Here is a 24,216-nt window from a genome sequence, read left to right on the forward strand (position 1 = left end):
GACCTACAGTCTACACTATGGAAAGGGCGAAAATAGTGAGACTCAGTATGTAGTATTTTTACCTGTATTATTTTCTTCAAGAACAATAACAATAACAAAACAACCCCCACCCTCTTAGATAGGTAGTGCCTTTGGGCTTTGCTTACTACTTTTTCTCCCTCTCTGTGATAATGCCTTTTCCCCCAGGTTTACTTAGCATTTGGAAGCTCCAAATCTCCGTTTTCAATTGTATCAGTAATGCTAAATATAAGAGGACACACTGTAGTCAGTCTGCCTCTCAGTGGACACTGCCACTCAGGAGTGCTATTGTGTCTTAATAATTAATTATTCAATCCAGGGGTACAGTCCTTTCCATCTTCCTTTTCTACTTCTGCAACTACGTGTTTTGCTAGAAAACCCACACCCAGCTAGCCTCCTGCAAAGTTGGATGTTTCCTTCCAGTTTTGCCCAAACCTTCTTTCCTGCTCTTTCTCAGGATCATCAGTTCAAAAACCACCAGCTTCTCCTTGGGAAAAAGACTAGGCTTTCTATTCCCATAAAGAGTTACATGCTCTCTTCCTTTGGATGTGGTGGAAGAAGTATCATTAGGCTTCCCAACTTCCCCCCAGCCTGTTATGTCTAAGTCAGAGTCTCGTAAAGAGCCTGAACAACTGTGGAAACTTTGGAACATCGGAGGGTTGAGCTGAGAGTCTGCAGAGCCCTTTTGAGCCGTGGGGGACGCTCACGGACTGCGTGGTAACATCACAGAGGTCGAACATCAAGCTCTTCGGAGGCTTTGGGTTGGTCACTTGCTGTGCTGTGGAGGAGGTGCGTGCAGCCCTGCAGGCAAGGCCACACAGGGTGGGTGGAAGAGTTGTGGAGCCAAAGAGGGCTGTCTCACCAGAAGGCTCTTAAGAACCAGATGCCCATTTAACTGAAAAAGATCTTTGTTAGTGGCATCAAAGACGACACTGTAGAGCACCACCCACAAGATGATCTTGAGCAATATGGGAAAACTGAAGTAAATGAGATCGTGACTGATTGAGATAGTGGCAAGCAGAGTTACATTGCGTTTGTGACTTTTGATGACCATGGCTCTGTAGATAATATTGTCATTCAGAAAGACCATACTACGAATGGCCACCCCTGTGAAGTAAGGTAAGCCCTTTTGAAGCAAGACATGGCCAGGGCCTCTTCCAACCAACGAGCTGGAAGTGGTTCTGGGAACTTCGGTGGTGGAGGTGGTTTTGGTGGGAATAACTTTGGTCATGGAGGAAATGTCAGTGGAGGTGGTGGATTTGGTGGCAGCTGTGGCAGCGGTGAATATTATGGCAGTGGAGATGGTTATAATGGATTGATGAACGATGATGGAATGATGGAAGAAATTTCCATCCAAAATTGTGGTACAAGTGACAATGATTTTGGCAATTACAACAATCAATTTTCCAATTTTGAACCGAGGAAGAGAAGAAAATTTGGAGGCAGGAGCTCTGGCTCATACGGTGGTAGAGGTCAATACTTTGCCAAACCATGGAACCAAGGTGGCTATGGTGGTTCAAGCAGTAGCAGTCGCTTTGGCAGTGGACGGAGATTTTAATGACTCGCAGGAAACGAAGCTCAACAGGCAAGGAGAACCAGAAAAGTGACAGGGAAGCCACAGGTTACAACATATTTGTGAATTCAGCCAAGCACAGTGGTGGAGGGTATAGCTGCTACACAGGAGACATGTTTTAGACAACATTCATGTGCACGGGAAAAGAAAGTGAGGACTGTGCGTGTGACTAATTGCATAACAGCTTATTTTAGATTCTGTTCTGTGGAAAGTGGAACACATTCCAACAAAGGGCTTTAATGTGTTTTTCTTTCTTTCTTTCTTTCTTTCTTTCTTTCTTTCTTTCTTTCTTTCTTTCTTTCTTTCTTTCTTTCTTTCTTTCTTTCTTTCTTTCTTTCTTTCTTTCTTTCTTTCTTTCTTTCTCACCCATAATGTTGATTGCTAAATGTCTGAGCATGATGCTGAATGAATGTCTTAGAGAAAAAGAGTTCCAGATTTGAAAATGCACAGGGACAGTTCTGTGTTGTCCTTTAGGTTCGCTCTGAGTCGGAATTGATTTGATGGCCACGAGTGTGTCTATCTGAGCTGAAATTCGTGGAAAGCACATGTGGATGTTCCTCCATTTCAGGACAAGGGAGGGATAATACACCGGCCCCCATCCACCACCCAGCCCCCCACACCCCAGAAAGCACCTCCAAAAACTCTATGTGGCTAGTTTCAGAAGCCCAGTTGCTGTCTAGTTGTTAAGAACAGTCTCCACTGAGGTGACCCGCCTCCATACTCCACTTAGGGAGGTTTCTGTAGGAGTTCTTATCCGTCCAGCAGCTGACAAATGTGAATTGCAGGAAGTGTCTCATATAGAATGTTGTCTTTTGTGATTGGCTTTTTCCACTTAGCATTTTTTAAGGCTTATTCATATTGTACCATGTGTCTCTGTGGTGGTTACATAATCTGGTGTCAATTTTAGGATTGAGTGTAGGGGTTGGGTCTAGCCTGCCAATTAGGATGTAGCCAATGAGGCCTCTGTGTGGGCCTGGCCTTCTCTTGAGGATTCTGGGAACTCTGATATTCCTGCTTGGCAGTGGGAGACAGACTCTTTCTTTTGGCTCACTCCCTGTGGAGAAAACACATGGAGAGAGGCTGATGGAACCAAACCTTTGGAGCCAGAGAAGCCACATGGAGAGCCTGCCAGAGCTTAAATGCTTACAATGCCTCTGGACCCACAAGACTTCCCACCCACTAGCCTATGATGTTTCTGCACTCAGTGTCATTGCATGTATTTCGTGAATCTGAAGAGGACTGTATAGATTGGTATCTGACATGTGGGCTAATATTGGACTTAGGGACTTGATCTGGACTGGGCTGGAATGTTTTCTCAATATTCAACTGCTTTTGTATATAAAGGTTTTTCTTATATACATATGAGTGTCTATGAATTTGTTTCTCTAGTCTACTCAGACTAACACAGTTGTGCAAAGACCTGAAATTAGAAAAAAAAAAAAAAAAGAAAGAACATGCTGACCTTTCACAAACTGAAAAAGATTATGAAAAAACCCAACTCTCAAATTGAAATATTCAAGGATTCTATGGTTAAAGTATTGAATGACACAAGAAGTATCACAAGAAGACATAAACAATACATTCAACCATTGTACCCAAAATAACCTGCTTATATTTAACAATTTCAGGAAGTTACATATGCTCAGGAACCAGTAATACTGGAGAGAAATTTAAATTGCTCTGAAGACATTGGAAAAAAATCAAGGCTCCAGGAATTGATGGAATACCATTTAAGATGCTTCAACTAACAGATGAAACCCTGAAAGCACTCACTTGTCTATATCAAGAAATTTAGAACACAGCTACCTGTCCATTCAGAAGAAGGTTATCCCATACAATGAATAAATTCTTTAAAAAAATTTTAAATTAAATAAAAATTTTTAATAAATCATTTTATAGGGGCTCTTACAACTCTTAGAACAATCCATACATCAATTGGATCAAGCATATTTGTACATATGTTGCCATCATCATTTTCAAAACATTTTCTTTCTATTTGAGCCTTTGGTATCAGCTTTTCCCCTACCGCCCCCACCCTCCCACTTTCATGAACCTTTGATAAATTGTTTTTATTTTCATAGTTTACACCATCTGCTGTCTGCCTTCACCCACATTTCTGTTGTTTGTCCCTCTGGGTGGGGGTAGGTGTTACACACCAATCATTGTGATCGGTTCTCCCCTTTCCCCCTTACCTTCCTGCTACCGCTAACCTCATGGCATCCTGCTCCCGTTACTGTTCCTGAGGGGGTTATCTGTTCTGAATTCTGTGTGGCCAGAGCTCTTATCTGTCTTATCTATACCAGTGATCATGCTCCAGTCTAGCCAATCTGTAAGGTAGAACTGGGGTCACGATAGCAGAGGAGGGGCGCCTGAGATGGGGGGGGCCATTAAAGAACTAGAGGAATGTTGTGTGTTTCCCTGATGCCCTACTGCACTCTGGCTGGCTCATCCCTTCCTTGTGACTCTTCGGTGTGAGAGGATGTTCAATAATCTACAGATGGGCTTTGGGTTTCCATTCTAACACCTCTCCTTTGCATCAAAATGGTTGTTTGTTTTGGGTCTTCTGATGACTGATCCTGTTGACACTTTGTGATCACTTTGTGATCACACAGAGTGGTGTGCTTCTTCCATGTGGGTTTTGTTGCTTCCCTAATAGGTGGCTGCTTGTTTAACTTCAAACCTTTACCACTCCAGACACTATATCTTTTGAGAGGCGGGTACCATCAGCTTTCTTCACCACATTACCTTTTGCATCCATTTTGTCTTCAGCGATTGTGTTGGGAAAAATGCATACATTCTTGAACAATATGATTAATATTATACAAAAGTCACAATTTTCAGAAGATAATTAAAAATGTAATATATATAATAGAGTTATATAGCAACAGAGAACTAGCAGAAATGCAAGTTGGACTCAGCAGGTGATGTGGAATGAAGATGTCATTGCTGCTCTCAGATGGATCTTGGCTGAAAGCAGAGAATACCAGAAAGATGGTTACCTGTGTTTCATTTTCTATGCAAAGGTATTCAGCTGTATGGATTATAGCATATTTTGATGACATTATGAAGAATAGAAATTCCAGAACACTTCATTGTGCTTATGAGGAACTTGTACATAGATGAAGAGACAATCTTTTGAACAAAGAACAGAACCTTGTGTTTTAAAATGAGGAAAGGTATTTATGTCAGGGTTGTATCCTGTCACCACATTTATTCAATCTGTATGTTGGCCAAAGTGTCAAAAATACTAGATTACATGAAAAATAATTTCAGCAACAGGATTGGAGGAAGACTCATTAACAACCTGTAATTTGCAAATGATACAACCTTGTTTGCTGGAGCGATGAGCACTTGAAGCATTTATTGATAAAGATCAAAGACTGCTTTTCAATATGGATTACAGTTTAACATAAAGAATGCAAAAATCCCAGTAAAACTGTTGGGGAAAAAATCTTCACAACTGGACCAACAAGCAACATAATGGTAAATAAAAAAAGATTGAAATTATCAAGAATTTCATTTTTTAAACATTTTATTAGGGGCTCATACAACTCTTATCACAATCCATACATATACATACATCAATTGTATAAAGCACCTCTGTACATTCTTTGCCCTAATCATTTTCAAAACATTTGCTCTCCACTTAAGCCCTTTGCATCAGGACCTGAAGGGACATCTGAAGGACTCACGGAACCAGGGGTTGTAAGTTATATGAATACTGCAGTTGACCTTGGTAAAAAGCAGAGACATGGGAAATTCTGTAGCTACAGGGAAACAATATATTTAAGTTTTGAAAGTTATATTAAAGACAACTGGGACAGAAGTCCCATCTCGGGCTTTTAAAAAACTTTTTGCTTGGGTACATAAGCATTGTTATTGGTTTTACCCTGAAAACAAGAATCAATTAAATGCCAAAGTATGGAAACAGGTGACGCGTGTTTTGCCAAGGGCACATTAAAGGGGTGAAACCACTGATCATGATGTTTGGCCATTGATGTCTTTAGTTAACATTGCTTTAAAACCATTTCAATCAGATACTGAAAGTGAAAGAGAAAAACCTGCTTGTGAAAATGTTACAGCAGCTGCCAAGACGGACCCATGTAGTAATCCTATAGATGACAAAGTTTATGATAGTCCTGAAGTTGAATCTTCTTCTTCCTCAGATTCTTCCTCTGAAGAAGATACGTTTCCCATATCTGAGGAATTAAAGAATTTTGTTTGTCAAGTAAATAAAATATCTGAACATCTTCAAGTAGATTCTGGAAAGGCAGTTGTAGAACCGATAGTCCCTTATTTTGAAGAAAAGCCTGCAGCATATCCCAAGGAAAATAAGGCTATGCCTCGAACTCCAGCTGAGAGATTGGAATTATTATGTGAGTTAAATGAGACTTCTTTACCCTCTCCCATCTCTGCAGCTGCTCTTTCCCCTGTTATTAGAATTTCGATGGATGCTAATGTTCAACATCCTAATGCATGAAAGGCATGAGTTGAAGATTTTGAAAACTTTAAAGGAAGATGTACACTCTTCTGGGGTACAGTCACCTTATGTTCAGGGGCTCTTACACTCTTATGTTACTGACAATACTCTGAGTCCCTCAGATTGGGATCTTTTAGTCAGAACAGTGCTAACCTCTGGCCAGTACATCCAGTTTAAAGTTTGGTGGCACGAGGAAGCTGAGAAGCAGCCTCAGATTCATAGTCGTAGGCAGCCGCCGGGACCAACTTCTGAACAATTGGTGGGAACTGGTCCTTTTGCTGCTACTGCTCAGCCAGCCATTTTGGGGGATGATATTATTGAGCAAGTTCGTAATCTATGCTTATGTGCTTGGCAAAAATTAGATGAAAAGGGAGGAACAGAAAACATATTTACTGAAATTTTACAAGGACCTAATGAATCTTTTCCTGATTTTTTTATCCCGTCTTTAATGGCTGTAAGACATGCTGTGTCTTCCCCTGAGTAGCAAGAGGTACTTATGCACACCTTAGCCTTTGAGAACGCTAACGCAGATTGTAGAAAAGGCATGCATTCTTTCAGGTTGGCAGGGGAAGGTTAGAGGATTGTTAGGGCTTCTAGGGACATTGGCACAGCAGAATATAGTGCCAATTTGTTGGCTGTTGCTCTGTGTACTAGAAATAGGGGGAAAACAGTTAAATGTTTTGGATGTGGAAAGATGGGGCATATCAGGAAAAATTGTAAGAAGGCAGGGAAAGATGGAAACTTTCCTTCCAGAGCCATTCCACCCGGTGTGTGCCAACGATGTCACAAAGGAGTTTTCATTGGACTAATGAGGATCGGTCAGTCAGAGATAGAGATGGCAATCCCTTGCCACCCCTACTTTCCAATTTGGGAAACATTAAGAGGGGCTGCCCTCGAGGCCCGTCGACAACAATTCGAGGAGATTACAGTCTCCAGTAAGCTCGGGGATGGAGCATGTTCAAAGGGACAATTTAAAATCTCTGATCTATTATATGCTACACCTGGGCATGCTGCTTTAGATCTTATCATAGATCCAGGTCAGGTCTATAGGGATGTCATCTGACCAAGTACCAAGTTTAATTCAGCTTATTCAAGATGACAATTGTCTCTGCTTGATAGTAAGGCTGTTTGAGATTCTTGCCTGTGGCTAGAGTGGATCTGCCAGCGCCTCGGTCTGAGGAGATACTCTGAAGATGGGTTTTGGGCTCCTGCTGTCCTCGGTCGCCTTCTACAAATTGGGTACACATAATTGTCGCTTTGATGCGTTTCCCTTCACCATATTCAAATTTAGTAGGTGTCATTTTTGGATCACACAAGCTGGTGTGATTCTTCTGTATTGACTCCTCACTTGGATGGCTGCTTGTTTTTGGGGGGTGGGAAAGCCTTTAAGATCCCAGACACTATTACTATTGACAACTGGGCACCATCTACTTTCTTCACCACACTTTCCTGTTGCATTCTGGCTGTTATTGATGTAATTGACCTTACAGCGTTGAGATTTGGTTATATTAGGGTCGCCAAAGTAATCAAGAGGCATGCAAACTCCATAAACAAGCTGATGGAATCTGGATTCCTACTTAACTCTAGCTCTAATTCGAGAACAGTTAGTTCTGATAACATGGCCCTGCTTGGTACTCATCTCCACAGCAGTTTCCATGTAGTCCTGCAGCACCACAATTCACTTGCATCCACTCTTCTTAGATCTTCCTAATTCAATGTACAATGTTCACATGCATACGAGGGAACTGAAAACACCATGGCTTGGCTCAGGGCACACCTTCGTCCTCAAAGTAACATTCCTTAAAGGATCACATTTTGCAAACCAGTTAATAGCATTTAGGTTGCTTCTAGTCTTTGAGACCATTGTTGCACAGAACCGGGCCATGTTTTGTTCTGTTGTACAGAGGCTTGCTGTGAATAGGAACCCACTTGATTGCACCTAACAAACCACCTAAATAATTTTTTACTATGATGAATAATGCTACTACTACTGATATTCGTGTGCAAGGTTTTGTGTGGACCTATGTCTTTAATTCTCTTGAATAAAAGTCTAGGAATGGAAGTTTCTTCCCTTAAAAAATCATTTTATTGAGGGCTCTACAGCTCTTATCACAATCCATAAACCCATTCATCGTGTCAAGCACATTTGTACATATGTTGCCATCATCATTTTCAAAACATATTCTTTCTACTTGAACCCTTGATGTCAGCTCATCTTTCACCATCCCCCACCCTACCTCCCTCATGAACCCTTGATAATTTATAAATTATTATGGATTTTCATGTCTTACATTGAGTGCTGTCTCCTTTCACCCACTTTTCTGTTGTTCGTTTCTTGGGAAGGGGTTTTATATAGATCATTGTGACCAGTATCCTCTTTCTTCCCCCAACTTCCTCTTCCCCTCTTGGTATCACTACTCTCATTATTGGTCCTGAAGGGTTTATCTATCCTGGATTCCCTGTGTTTCAAGCTCTTATATGTACCAGTGTACATGCTCTGGTCTAACTGGGATTGTAAGGTAGAGTTGGGATCATGATAGTGGGGGAGTGGGGAGGAAGAATTAAAGAACTAGAGGAAAGTCATATGTTTCATCAGTGCTACACTGCACCCGACTGGCTCATCTCTTCCTGATGACCCTGTAAGGGGATGTCCAGTTGTCTACAGATGTGCTTTGGGTCTCCAATCTGTGCTTCTCCTCATTCACATTGATATGATTTTTTTTGTTCTGGGTTTTTGATGCCTGATCCCATTGACACCTCATGATCACACAGGCTGGTGTGCTTCTTCCATGTGGGCTTTGTTGCTTCTCAGCTAAATGACAGCTGGTTTATCTTCAAATCTTTAAGACCCCAGACGCTATGTCTTTTGATAGCTTGGCACCATCCGCTTTCTTCATCACATTTGCTTATGCACCCATGTTGTCTTCAGTGATTGTGTTGGGAAGGTGAGCATCACAGAATGCTGGGTTACTATAACAAAGTATTCTTGCTTGAGGGAGTACTTGAGTAGAGGCCCAATTGATTGTCTGCTACCTTAATACTTAACATATACATATATGTACATAGATCTATTTCCCTATTGTTATATATAAATATGTTTACATATGTACATGTCTGTATTTAGACCTCTATAAATGAATGTCCTTTGCCTCCTAGTTCTTTCCTCTGTTTGAATGGAGGTTTCTTTCTAGTTCTTTTTTTTTAACAGCTGCCCCTTCCCTGCTCCCTATATGATATTGTCCTTGTACACTATTGCTTCTTGCTCTCATTCCTTCAATGTTTGATTCTTTTCTTATGAATTTCTGTAGCCATTAAGCTGCTGACCTATTTCTGAAAATATCTTGATTTTGGTTATACTCTTGAATACTTGTGGGGAAAGAATTTTAAGTAGACAGTAATTTTCATTATTTGAAAATAAAATTCTATGACATTTTGGTCTCTGCTGTACTGTGTTTTCCCTTTCTAGAAATTTTTTCCCCAGTTGCTTTTAACATCTATTTTCTTGGTGTTTCATAGTGTACTACAATAAGCCTAGGAATGGGCACCTACTTTTCACTTATCCACTATCATTATCCAATATTTTACAATCACAACAGTGTAAAAAATCTACCCTATTATTTTGCCCATGAACAATGTATGTCTGGTAATAACAAACACTGCCTGAGATGGCTAAATTTATTTGTCAATTTGGCTAGGTCATGATTCTCAGTAGTTTGGCAGTTGTGTAACAATGTAATACAGCACTTGTGTCGTGATGTACTCTTCATTTTGTGATCTGCTGCAGTAATACTCCATTTTTGAATAATGACCTATTTTTGGAAACTAACCAAAATGAGGAGTGAGGCTACTGTCTTATATTGAATATGTAGAATCATGTCTTCAACTAATTCAGGAAACTTCTAAGCACATTTTGCTAAACACATCACTGTAACCCTATGTATTCTCTCTCCTCTCCTCTTCATGCCCTTAATCTGGTCTTTCCCATTCTCTTCATCATATTTCTTGGTTTCATTTTTATACTTCTTATATTTTATTATCAATTTGGCATATTTCCGGTTAATTTTCTCAGCTCTGTGTTACAGGTTCCTAATAATCTCTTTGGTGGCTCTTAATTTGTTATTTAAGTAATCTATTAAGGCTTTAGAGGTACAGAATATTGAGATTTTTGCATGGCTAGTTCAAATTTCTATAAGCTTTGCCTATTCTACAAGCATTTTATTCTTTTTGTCCATTTCTTGACCTTTCTTCATAATTTCTACTCTTAAAAAAACCTGTTTCATAATCTTAACCATAATTATTTTTAAATCTCTTTCAGATTTATCTGTTACACCAAGTCCTTTAGGAACCAATCCTACTACATGAATATGGTTTCTTTCTTTTTCTGGAAAGTTTTATTGGCACTTTATCCACTTATCATACAATTTAGTAGTTCAGTTCAATCATATCAGGAAGAGCTGTACAATCATCACCACAATCATTTTTAGAACATTTTCTTCTTCCTTGTACTCATTGTTATCAGTGTAATTATTTTTTAATTGTGGAGAAAATATACATAACAAAGAATTCTACCGTTCATCAACATCTACGTGTATAACTCAGTGCCATTGATTATACTCTTTGTGTTGTGCAACCATTATTGATACCTTTTTCCAAATTATTCCACCATAATTAGCATAAAGTCAATGCCCCTATGCAAAAAGTCTTCCTCTTTCACCCATGGTAACCACTGGGTGACTTTGGTTTCCTTTTTAGTAGTTTTCTTGATATAATATTCACATACCATACACTTCCATAGTTAAATCACTTTTAAGAAGAGTTATATATACATCATCACAACCAGTTCTTATGTTCCCTACCCCTCCACCGCATTCATTGTTTGCTCTCCAATTCCCCTCACTTGCCCAATAAATTATTTCCCAATAAATGGTGTGTGTGTGTGTTATGGTCTCTATGCATCCACTCTTTCTGTGTGTCACAAACTGGGAAACCTAACAGAAACAATAAAAAATAAAATGGAAAGAAAATAATAATATAAAAATAAAGAGTAAGAAAGAAAACACCATCATTACCAATATTATAAAAGATGAAGATGAAATTTCTGTCATGGAACAAGTGAGAAAGAATTTTGCAAATTCAAGCTGGGTCAAGAGGTGGTCAACTAACTAAGTATCATATTATACTGTACTTTGGTCCACCGTAACCAAGTTTACAGTAATCGCTGGCTGCTAGTAAAGCTGCTTGAGTGCCTAGTCTGTGGCTAGAAAGGATCTGCCAGAGGCTTAATCTGACTAGATACTCTGCAGATGCATTTTGGACTCCGATTGTCCTCCACAGCCTTCGGCAGATTGGATGTTCACAATTCAAGCTCTGGTAGGTTTCCCTTCATCGTATTTGCATTTTGTTCTTTGTCATTTTTGGATCACACAGACTAGTATGCTTATTCTGTATGGACTGAGTTGACATCTCACTTAGATGGCTGCTTGTTTGAATACAAACCTTTAAGACCCCAGACACTCTTCCAATGGATAGCCAGGCGCCATCTGCTTTCTTCATCACACTTTGCTGTGGCGCCCTTATCTTCAATGGTCTCTTCATGTAGGTTAGTATTGAGGAGGGCCATGTTATAAGAACTAACTGTTCTTGGATTGGTGCTAGAATTAAGTGGGGCCCAGAATCCATCTGCTTGTCCATGGGTTAGGAACAACTTTGGTTTACATTGGCGGTCATATTATGTCAAAAACCAATCCAAAACCAATAAGAACAACAGAAAACAAACAAATGAAACCCACAAAACAAACAAAAAAAGAAAAGCATTGTCAATTACCTCCCCAGGGTATAAGGCGATGCATTGGTAGCTTCAATAATTTATCTAATGGCATAGAATTTAAGGTACTGTTGATATGAAAATTTTATACAAGCATAGTCCAACTGTAAACTGTAATCCATGAGTTGTTGCCTTTTTTGTTTTGTTTTTAAATCATTTTATTGGGGGCTCATACAATTCTTATCACACTCCTTATATACATCCATTGTGTCAAGCACATTTGTACATTTGTTGCCATCATCATTCTCAAAACAGTTTCTTTCTACTTGAGCCCTTGGTATCAGCTCCTCAGTTTTCCCCTCCCATTCTTCCCCCTCCCTCATAAACCCTTGATAGTTTATAAATTATTATTTTGTTATGTCTTACACTGTCCAATGTCTCCCCTCACCCACTTTTCTGTTGTCTTCCCCCCAGGGAGGGGGTTATATGTAGATCCTTGTGATTGGTTCCCCCTTTCTACTCCACCTTCCCTTTACTCTCCTGGTATCCCTACTCTCCTTATTGGTCCTGAGGGGTTCATCTGCCCTGGATTCCCAGTGTTTCCAGTTCCTATCTGTACCAGTGTACATGCTCTGGTCTAGTCAGATTTGTAACGTAGTATTGAGATCATTATAGTGTAGGAGGAGGCAGCATTAAAGAACTAGAGGAAAGCTGTATGTTTATCGGTGCTATACTGCAGCCTGATTGGCTCATCTCCTCCCCCACGACTCTTCGGTAAGGGGATGTCCAGTTGCCTACAGATGGGCTTTGGGTCTCCACATCTTACTCCTCATTCACAATGATGTGATTTTTTGTTATTTGATGCCTGATACCTGATCCCATTGACACCTCGTGATCACACATGGTGTGCTTCTTCCATGTGGGGTTTGTTGCTTCTCAGCTACATGTCTGTTTGTTTATCTTTAAGCCTTTAAGACCCAAGACACTATATTTTTTGATAGCCAGAAACCATCAGCTTTCTTCACCACATTTGCTTATGCACCCACTTTGTCATCAGTGATTGTGTCAGGAAGGTGAGCATAATGGAATGCCAGCTTAATAGAACAAAGTATTCTTGCGTTGAGGGAGTACTTGAGTAGAAGACACAATGTCTGTCTGCTACCTTAATACTAAACCTATAAATATGTGCACATAGATCTATTCCCCCATTATCATATATAAATCTATTTACATATATACATGCCTGTATTTAGACCTCTATAAATGCCCTTTGCCTCCTAGTTCTTTCCTCTATTTCCTTTTACTTTCCTCTTGTCCCACTATCATGCTCGGCCTTCATTTGGGTTTCAGTAATTCCTCTGGGTTACATTGCCCTTGATCAAGCCCTAACAGGCCTCCTACACCCTCCTTGCGATTGATTTTGGATCAATTGTTCCCTTGATGCTGGGTTTGTTAATACCCACTTCCTTTCCCCTGCCTCCCCATGTCACATGTCCCCCCAAAATTGTCAGTCCCATTGTTTCTCCTGCAGAGTGTTTATCCCGCCTGTCTTATCTAGATGGACCTGAAGAGATAATAATATGCATAAAAAACAAGACAGAGCAAAACAAATCAACAAAACAAAACCAATGACAAAGCCTGTAAATAGTTCAAGGCCTGTTTGTTGACTTTTAGGAGTGTTTTCTGGTCGAATTTGATGGAGTGCCATGCCCTGGACCCAAAGTCCATATTTAGTATTCCCTGGGGACTTTGTTGCTCTGTCCCCCTTGCTGTTCTGTTGCACACCCTTAGTGTTTTGCCTTGGTTTGGTGGGGTCAGATCAGGCGCAATTCCCACACTGTGTCTCTAGTGTGGTTCCCCCATAGGGCTATAGGTCAGTGAGGGATATTGTGTCCCATAGCTGGCCTTATGGTCCTCTCTGTGCATAGCTGCTCTGAGCAGGGATATCGCCCTCAAGGCTTGGTGGGCCAGGATGTGTTCCACTCCCTCTTCCTCCCCCTTCATTTCTTCCTGTGTGCTCTGATCAGACATGTCCCTCTCCTTGAGCTGTAGCTTCACTGCTGTCCTCTGAAATTTATTCTTTGGGGAGTGAGTAGGCTGTCCATATAGTTGGGATTGGGTCTAGCCCCTCAGACCTCTCTATTGGTTCCCTGCTTCATGCCAGTATATTGCATTCACATCTTGGATCACCAGGTTGAAATCTGGTTCATCTTTCCCTGTGGAGATATAAACAATATGCTCCCCTTGGATGGGTTAATGCCCTGTTGCTCTGCTACCCATGTCTTTTTTTCTTTCTTTTTTCCCTCTCCTTTTTTGTTGGCTACCTACCATATGTATCCCTGGATTTGGTCTGGCCCCTGCCTTACTACCTGGACTTCACCCCAGGAATGTTTGTGCACAGTAACTTTTCCCCATTCCCCTTTTGCATTATTATTTTTTAAAGCTTACCTCAGTGGACTCATGTCGGACTTGTCCTTTTGTGCTTGGCTTACTTTGCTTAGCATAATTTCCTCCAGTTCTTCCCATGTGGCAGTGTGCTTCATGTGTTTATCACTTTTAAAAATCATTTTATTAGAGGCTCATAGAACTCTTATCACAATCCATACATACATCAATTGTGTAAAGCATATTTGTACATTCATGGCCTTGTCACTGATTTTTAGGGATGCGTAGTACTCCATTGTATGTATGTACCAGTTTTTTGATCCATTTTTTGTTTCCAAGTCTTTGCAATGGTTAACTGTGCCATGATGAACATTGTAGCACAGATGTCTGGCTGTGGTTTGTTTTTGGCCTCTTCTGGGTATATGCCCATTATGGGGATTGCTGGGTCATAGAGTAGCTCAATTTCCATCTGTTTTAGATATCACCAAATCTTTTTCAATAGTTGCTGTATGTTCCTACAAGTCTACCATCAGTGGATGAGAGTTCCTGTCTCCCCGCATTCTCTCCAACACTTGTTATTTTCTGATTTTTTGAATTGAGCTATCTTTGAGGGTGTTAGGTGGTATCTCATTGTTGTTTTAATTTGCATTTCTCTTAAGGCTAATGATCATGAACATTTTCTCATATATTTATTGGACATTCTGATTTCTGCCCTTGTGAAACTTCTGTTCAGGTCCTTTGCATACCTCCTCCGTGGGCAATAATTTTTTTTCTTTTTGGAAGTTGGCTGAGTCTTGTAGATTTTGGTGATAAGTCCTTTGTCTGATGTGTCATTGCTAAAGATGTTTTCCCAGTCTGTGGGCTCTCTATTACTCTCTTGATGAATTCTTTCAATGTACACAGATGTACACAGATCTTCAGCATATTCCACTTGTCAATTTGTGACTCATCTGTATTTGTGTCCTTCCCTATTTCAGATAGCCTATGTATTCCCTGCGCCAAAGATCTCAGGCTGATGATCAGTGTACTATCTTCAACTTCTAATCAAGAAGAACAAATGTTCCTGTGGCAGAACCACTTGTGCTGCAGAAAGCTGCAGGCTGAACACAGAGCCCTGTCCCCATCTGATACCTTGGATCAGTCCAAAATCCATCTTCAGTACAAACACATTTCTAACCTCTAAACTGCACAAGTGGTCAGGACAAGTCCTCGAAAAATCTGGGAGAAATAATGTAGTTGTAGAAAGATAGAGCTGCAGACAGACAGACAGGCAGACGCGCGCACACACACACACACACAGACACATGCACAAGAATGTGTGGCCTAAAAGTGTCCTCAGATGTAGAATGTGTAAGAAAAAAGGAGTTACCTTTCTTTGTTCCTGGCTTTCAGCTTGTTCCACAAGCTCCACAGTAAGAGAGAAGCAGAGAGAGGAGAGAAGCATAGCGATAAGTACTTCGAGTATTGTTCTTAGACATCACATGAATAGGTGCCACCCCACCCCACACCCCTCTTTTCTTTTGTCTCAGGAGTAAGAATTTGCCCTAGAACAACCTTTGACAACCTTTGTGTGGGGTTGTTTGACTTTTCTGAAAAGCAGAAAATAGGTTCAGTTGATCTGGAGGAAACCTGGGCTGTGTGGAGTCCACACCGGGGACCACATTTCTCAGAACTCCTTTCTATCCCGGTGAAAGTGGAAGTTCCTGAGGATCTGTGCACATGGGACTCCGTAAAAACTCTAGGGATGCCTGTGGGAGACCAGTCATGCTGGCTGGTGAGCACTTCTTCCTCCTAGGAGTTTCTAAAGAAAATTATCTTGCGATGCTTTCTCCTGGTAGGATAAGAGCTCCTATTCCAGGAACAGCAGTAGCCTTCTCTTGGCATATGATCATTTAACGGCAATTTATTTTATTTTAAAAATAGCTCTAAAATTATTCTAAATTGCTCTATAATTTTATATTCAAAGTATTATTCTAAGGGTATACCAGTCTCATTTAGCAGACTGTGCTTCTTGAGGGTGGTGTAGTGGTTAAGTGTTGGATTGCGATCCTCATGGTCAGCAGTTCAAAACCTCCAGCAGACCCATGGGATAAAGAGTGTGCTTTCTATTTCAGTAAACAGTTACAGTCCTGACACTCACAGGGGTCACTGTGAGTCAGCAGTGATGCCTCCATGGTAATGAGTGAGCAAGTGCTTTTGAAAGGTAAGGATCTTGCCTTATGCTTGTTTTGAAATCGCTAGCAAGGTAGCACTAGAAACGTTGGGACTTGCTAACGATAAATTCTGGGGAAAATAGGTTTGTCTGGAGTCATATGCTGCAGGTATTTGGTAGTAGCTCTGAGAAAGACTCCTAATTGTTTGAGCGATTATATTCCAAAGATATGGCTAGGACAAAACTTGTAAAACAGAGTTAACTGGGAGGATGATAAATGAAGTATTGAAAGATATCTCATGGACAAATATTGTAGGCACCAAGTGGAACCCTTAGAAGAAATGCCAGACAATGATCAAAGAGGTTGTAGTGGGGGGGGGGGGCTAGGGACATTGAAGATGGGGATCACATAACAAAGACGAACAAAGATCTAGTTAAAAGGTGTGGTAGTTATATAATCTGTTGTCAATTTGAGAGGATTAAGAGTGAAGGAGTGGAGTTTAACCTTTCAATCAGGTCACAGCTTGATGACCTCATTTGGAGGAACTAAGGAGATAAATAGCTCGTTGAAAGCAGGACACAAACTGCCTCCCTGGGAGACATTGCAGCTGACAAGACACAAGGAGCTATGCTAGTGTCCTGAGCTGCAGGAACCACACGGAGACCCCTGCTAGCAGTGAGATGCTTACAACGCCACTGGATCCACAAGGCTTCCAACCCACTGGCCTGTGGTCTGCCTATATTCGGTGTCACTGCATGTGTTTTGTGAGTCTGAAGAGGACTTTGTAGATTGGAATTGGGCATATGGGCTAATATCAGACTTATGGACTTGATCTGGACTGGGCTGGGCTATTTTCTTAATGTACAATTACTCTTTAGAGAAAGCTCTTTCTTATACATATCTGAGTCTCCCTGGATTTATTTCCGTAGTCCACCTCTGGGGAACACAAAAGGCAAGCACAGGAGGTTGTTTAAAGGATTCTTGTAAAGGTAATGTGGAGTTCAACCTGTAACTAGGAAGCCGAATAGCTCAGCATGTCCTCTGCAACATTTGCCAACAATGGCTGCTAGCCAGGGGGCTGGAGGAGGGTACTAAGCTAAAGAATGGGGACAAGTTTCCTTTCTTTGTCTCAGTTCCCTTTGTATATACCCTTCATCCTGAATAATTTCTGGTTCTCAGAGCTGAAATGTGCAGCATTCAGCCTGCAGAAAAATATACATTACTTGGGTATAGGTAAAGGAGAGCAAAGAGACCCTTCCTTAGGTGACAGTAAGAATGAAAGTCTATTTAAAATAATTTGTGCAATCTTCGCATAAGGAGAACAAAATTGAGCTGAATAATTTTATTTTTCACGTGACAGCTTTGATTGAAGAGTGTCTCGGTGATGAAATTTTAGACTTTTAATCCATAGTGACTGTAAATGATTGAGATGCCCTTCTTGCGGCATCTTAGAAATACTGTTCTGAATATAAAGATTTCCTGGGAGCTTCTGCCACCTAGTGCTCAGTGTGAAAGGTCATGTCACTCACCCACTAATCACTGGGTTCTTTTGCTTATGAATGCAGATTCAACGTGAGACACATGATACAGTCAATAGGGAGCTGAATATAGCAGATGCCATAGCAAGTTCTGTAAAGAAGGGTGACAGAGAAATTGGGAGAATGTGAAATAGATCTAAAAGTACGTATAAACCACCTAGTTTCCTGTCCTTACCCTTGCGTATTCCTCTGCCCCAGTCTTTCACCCCACAGGAAATGTGAAGTCAGGCCTTAGACAGCCTCCACTGTATTCTTTGCCTCGCTCCTATTGTTCCGTGTGGAAAATGTCTGAGGAAACAAAACATGCGTGACTGAAATTCTCCAGGACTCAGGTGAAATATGCCGTCATATTGATAGACCTGTCTCCCTCATTGATGTGCCTGAATGGAGGCTAGTGGAAAGATTTGCCAGTCAAACGTACTCAAAAGTGCCTCTAAAGGTAGGTATGGGGCTCTTCTTCCATAAGGTAGCAAACTTAAAAATCCTATGAAGAAAAGCAAATGTATTGAAAATGATGATGGCAACAAATGTACAAATGTGCCTGATACAATGGATGTATGGATGGATTGTGATAAGAGTTGTACGAGTCCCCAGTAAAATGATTAAAAAACAAGGAAAATCACAAAGTAAAAAAAGAAAGAAAGAAAATGATGATGGCCGCAATTGTACAATTATGCTGGATCTAATGGAACTATGGGTTGTAATAATATCCGTATGCCCTCCTAATAAAATGTTAAAAAATTATTTACATTATTAAAAAAGAAAAAATGTCTTATGAAGTAGGTCTTGTCTGCACATCTGAGGCTGCAGCAAGTTGGAGTGAATTCAGTGGCAACTGAGAACAGCAGCAGCAGTAGCAACATCCATGATAAATGTTTGTAAACATGTTTTTATGGCGTTAGGCAACATCCTCATTGTTGAAACTCTGGAAGACACAGAAAAGTTAAAAGGCCTCAATTAAGACTAACTTCAGACTATTTGTCTTTTTATTATTGCTATTGAATCAACTCTGCCTCATGGTGACATTATGTAAAACAAAACTAAATGTTTGCCATTCTTGCACCATTTTAATGACTTTTGATATGTTTGAGTACACTGTTTTGGCGGTTGTATTTTTGAGAGCCTTCCAACCTAGAGGGCCTATCTTTCAGCACAATATTGGCCAATACTTGGTAGTGATATATAAGGTTTTCATTGGATAATTTTGGGAAGCATATCTCTTGGCTTTTCTTTTTATCTATCTTAGTCTGGAAGCCCTGCTGACACCTGCCTGGGATAACCCAGTTGTATTTGAAATACGAATGACATAACTTCCAGCATTACAGTAACATGTAATTAGCCTGACAAACTGACACAATAGGTGGTTGATTACTTACATTAGGGGATACTAATTGGAGGGTTTTGAGAATTGGTTAAAATTAGAAATTCTGGAACAGGAAGGCAAAATTATTGGAGAAAAGGGAAAAAAAGTGCTTCTGTAAGAGTCCAGTTAGAGATGATACCTAGACCTCTCTGACTCTACTTTCCTCCAAACGCTGTCCCTTTAAGTGTTTAGATCTCCTTTCTCTGTTAGAGCATTTCTGTAATAGCGTCATGTTCATTCTCACAGTCATTTGATCTCAGGCTTGCAATTGCTTAGGGATTTGAACACTCGGATTGGACTTGGATGACCTGTTGGTGCTGGGCTAAACAACTGCTCTGGGATCACTGCTCCTCCTGCTGCTGCTGCCAGACTCTGAACTAGAAGAACAGCTGCTCAGGCCAGTCCGACGCTACGTGCCGCAGCAGCACCCTGGCTGCATCTGGTATCCTGCTTTGGCTTCATCCGGCATTTCTGTGATGAGAGGTCAACTGAAAACATCACAACCTGTTTAAATAACAAATCCATTAAGTTATTTATAAATATATAAAAGTAAAAAATAAGAACCTAGAAATGGTTCATAATTTCACCTCCTTGGTAACCTCTCAAGAAATTAAGAAGAAATGATAGGTGACATGACAGCACCTAACAACAACAACACTGGCTAATGATTGTGCACATTTCTTCATGTGTTTGTTGGCTGCCTGCATGTCTGTTTGGATGAGTCTTTGCTCATGTCCTCTGACCATTTTTATATTAGGTTATTTGTCTTTTTCTTGTTGAAGTTTTTTACATGTTTTAGAGATTAGTTCATTGTCCTATATGTAATCTCCAAGATTATTTTTCTGCTCTGTAGGTTCTCTTCTGATGAAAACTTTGGCTGCACAGAAATGTCTAAATTTTAGGCAGTCTCAGCTATGTCTTTCGTCTCCTGCTCTTTGTGTGCTTTCAGCTACGTTTGATAGTGTGTTTATTCCATGAATTAGGATCCCCTAAGTTTGTCTCTACTTTTTCACAGACAATCTTTATAGTCGTAAGTTGTACATTTAGGCCTTCAATATCTCCTGGAGAAATAAGAATCATCACTTGAATAGGTATGCACACCCATGGTCAATACAGCACTATTCACAATAGCAAGCCCATCAGTGAAACAATGGACAAATAAATTCTGGTATACATACTAACGTGTCTGCCACTTAGTAGTACTTTAGTAGCTTGTGTGTTGCTGGAAACTCTTTCACTAGTATTTCAAATACCAGCAGGGTCACCCAAAGTAAATGGGTTTCAGCAGAGCTTCCAGACCAAGAACAGACTATGAAGAAAGACTAAGCTGTCCAGTTCTGAGGAACTAGCCACTCAAAATCTTATGGATATAATTGAACTGTAGTTACACACTGAAAATTTCATGAACCAGAGCAGAATATTGCCAGAGATTAATGCCAGAAGGTGGGCCCCTCGGGTCAGAAGGCACTCCAAAGATGACCGAGCAAGAGCTGCTTTCTCAGAGTAGAGTCGACCATCATGACATGGAGACAGGAAGGCCTAGGTGCCAAGCCTTTGGGACCTTCATTTGCTGATGGAGCATGATTAAAATGAGAAGAAACAGCTATAAGCATCAACTAATAATCTGAACTTTGAATGAAGTATGAACCTTGGAAAACTGAAGTTGTCAAAAATGAAATGGAATACATAAAGATTGACATTCTAGGCATTAGTGAGCTAAAATGGACTGGTATTGGCCATTTTGAATAAGAAAAGTACATGATTTATTATTCTGGGAATAACATAATCAAGAGGTAAAGCGTTGCATTCATTGTCAAAAAAGGACATTTCAAGATCTATCTTGAAGTCCAATGCTGTGGTAGGATTTTCCACATACCAGGTAATCCAGCCAGTACAGCTGTTATTAAAATGTATGTACCAACCACTAAAACTAGTCATGAAGAAATTGAATAATTCTACTAATGTCTTTAGTCTGTAATTGAACAAGCATAATCCAAATGCATTGATAACTATTGGGTATTGGAATGCAAAAATTGGAAACAAAAAGGAAGGAACAGTAATCAGAAACCATGGTCTTGGTGATAGGAACAAAGCTAGAGATTGCATGATAGAATTTTGCAAGACCAAATAACTTTTTCTTAGAAAATACCTTTTTTCAACTACACATGCACTACTCCAGATGCAGCACACAGAAATCAAATTGACTACATATATGGGAAGAGGAGATGGAGAAGCTCAATATCAGCAGCTAAAACCAGGCCAGGGGCTGACTATAGACGAGACCACCAATTACTCATATGTAAGTTCAGGGTAAAGCTGAAGAAAATTAAAACAACTCCACAAGAGTCAAAATATGACCTTGAGTTGATCGATCTGAATTTAGAGAACATCTTAGGAACAGATTTGTTGCATTGAACACTAATAACAGAAGATCTGATGAGCTGTGGGAAAACATTGAGACCATCCATCATTCATGAAGCATGCAAAAAGTGATTAAAAAGACAGGAAAGGTGAAAGCAATAGTCAGAATAGACTCTGAAACTTGCTCTTAATCATAAAGTAGCCAAGGCAACTGGAAGAACTAATGAAACTGAACAGAAAATTCCAAAGGGCAACTCCAGAAGGTAAAGTAAAATATCATAAAATAGAAAATTCAAAAGGAAGAACGTGCTCAGCATATCTTAACCTAAAATAACTCAAGACAAACAATTCAAGCCTAGCATGGCAAAGAATTCTATGGGCAGAATATTGAATGACTCAGGCAAATAAAAAGAGATGGAAAGTATATGCAGATTCACAGCATCAAAAAGAATGAGTTGATATTGGAGCCTTGCAAGAGGTAGATCTCCAAGCTGCCCTGAGAGCATTAGTCAAAACAAGGCTCTGGGAATTGATGGAGTACCCATGGAAATGTTTGAACAAGTAGATGAAACACTAGAAGCACTAAGTCACCTATATGAGGAAATTCAGCCAACTGGCTAGAAGAGAGCCATATTTGTATCCATTCCAATGAAAGGTGGCCCAGCAGAATGTTCAAATTATAGGACAATAGTATTAATATCACATGCAAGTAAACTTTTGCTGAGATCATCCAACAATGATTCCAGGAGTAGATTGACAGAGAGCTGCCAGAGCTTCAGATTGTATTCAGAAGAGGTCCTGGAACAAGGGATATCATTGCTGGTGTCAGATGGAGCTTGACTGAAAACAGAGAATAACAGAAAGATGTTTACTTGTGTTTTATTAACTATGCAAAGACATTCAATTTGTGGATCATAAGAAGCTATGGCAAGGGCCTTGCAGAGGGGTAGTGGGGAGGAGATGAGTCACTCAGGGTTCAGTGTAGAAATAATGAAACTCACAACCTTCCTCTAGTTCTTAAACGCTTCCTCCCCCCAACTATTATGACCCCAATTCTATCTTGCAAACCTGGTTAGACCAGAGGATGCACAGCGGTACAGATGGGATCTGGAAACACAGGGAATCTAGGACAGATGAACTCCTCAGGACCAATGGTGAGAGTGGCGATACTGGGAGGGAAAAGTGGGTAGAAAGGGGGAACCGATCACGGGGATCTACATATAACCTCCTCTCTGGGGGAGGGGCAATGGAAAAGTGGGTGAAGGAAGACACAGGGAAGGGTAAGATAAGATAAAATAATAATTTATAAGTTATTAAGGGTTCATGAGGGAGGGGGTAGCAGGGAGGGAAAAAAAGGAAAATGAGCTGATTCTAGGAACCCAGGCAGAAGGCGAATTTTGAGAATGACGAGGGCAATGAATGTATAGGTGTGCTTTACACAATTGATGTATGTATGGATTGTGATGAGTTGTATGAGCCCCAAAAATGATTTTAAAAAAAAGAAACTATGACTAGCCTTGAGAAAGAAATGGAATTCCAGAACACTTCATTGTGCTCATTTGGAACCTGTGCGTGGATCAAGAGGCAGTTGTGAGACCAGAACAAGGGAATCCTGCATGGTTTAAAATCAGGAAAGGTGGCATTAGGATTGCATTTTTTTCACCATACTTATTCAATCTGTATGCTGAGAAAATCATCTGAGAAACTGGATTATATGAAGAATGATGTAGCATCAGGATTAGAAAACAGTTTGCCAACAGCTTGTGATATGCAGATGACGTAACCTTGATTGCTGAAAGTGAGGAGGACTTGAAACACGTGCTGATCAAGATCAAGGATTGCAGCCTTCAGTATGGATTACAATCCAGTGTAAAGAGAACCCAAAGCCTCACAACTGGACCAGTAGGTACCATCATGATAAATGTCAAAGATTTAATTGTGTTTGGATCCACAATCAATGTCCATGGTAGCTGCAGTTAAAAAAAAAAGAAAAGAAATTAATGATGCATTGCTTTGTGTAAATCTGCTGCACAAAACCTCTTTAAAGTGTTGAAAAGAAAGGAAGCCCCTTTGAGGATTAAGATGTGTTTAACTCAAGACATGGTATTTACAGTAGCTTCCTATGTGTGTGCGAGGAGTCTTGATGTTATGGAGGTAAACAGTTACAGTTTCGGAAACCCACAGAAGGTCGCTATGAGTCAGCATTGACTGATGGCAGTGTTTGGGCTGGCTTTTTTTTAGGTTTCATATGTTTGTGGAAGTTGGGCACTGAGGAAAGAAGCTTGAAGAAGAATCAATTCATTTGAATCACGGTGCTGGCAAAGCCTATTGAGAGTGCCATTGACTCTCAAAGAACAAACAAATCTGTCTTGGAAGAAGGACAGCAGAATGATCCTCAGATGCAAGGTAGGCAAGACTTCATCTCATGTACTTTGGACATGTCAGAAGACACCAGTCCCTGGAGAAGGACATCATGTTTTAGAAAGTAAAGGGACAGCAAGAAAGAGGACAGCCCTTGACAAGATGGACGGACACAGTGGCTGCAACAATGGGCTCAAACATAAGAACAACTGTGAGGACG

The 24,216-nt window shown here is 40.4% G+C and overlaps 1 pseudogene; it reads left to right on the forward strand.

Annotated features, from left to right (window-relative positions):
• Nucleotides 1-614: 614 nt before the first annotated feature.
• Nucleotides 615-1,576, forward strand: LOC142437464 (heterogeneous nuclear ribonucleoprotein A1-like; annotated as a pseudogene).
• The last annotated feature ends 22,640 nt before the right edge of the window (nt 1,577-24,216 follow it).

Source organism: Tenrec ecaudatus, chromosome 1 (assembly GCF_050624435.1).
Source record: "Tenrec ecaudatus isolate mTenEca1 chromosome 1, mTenEca1.hap1, whole genome shotgun sequence".
Classification (NCBI taxonomy): domain Eukaryota; kingdom Metazoa; phylum Chordata; class Mammalia; order Afrosoricida; family Tenrecidae; genus Tenrec; species Tenrec ecaudatus.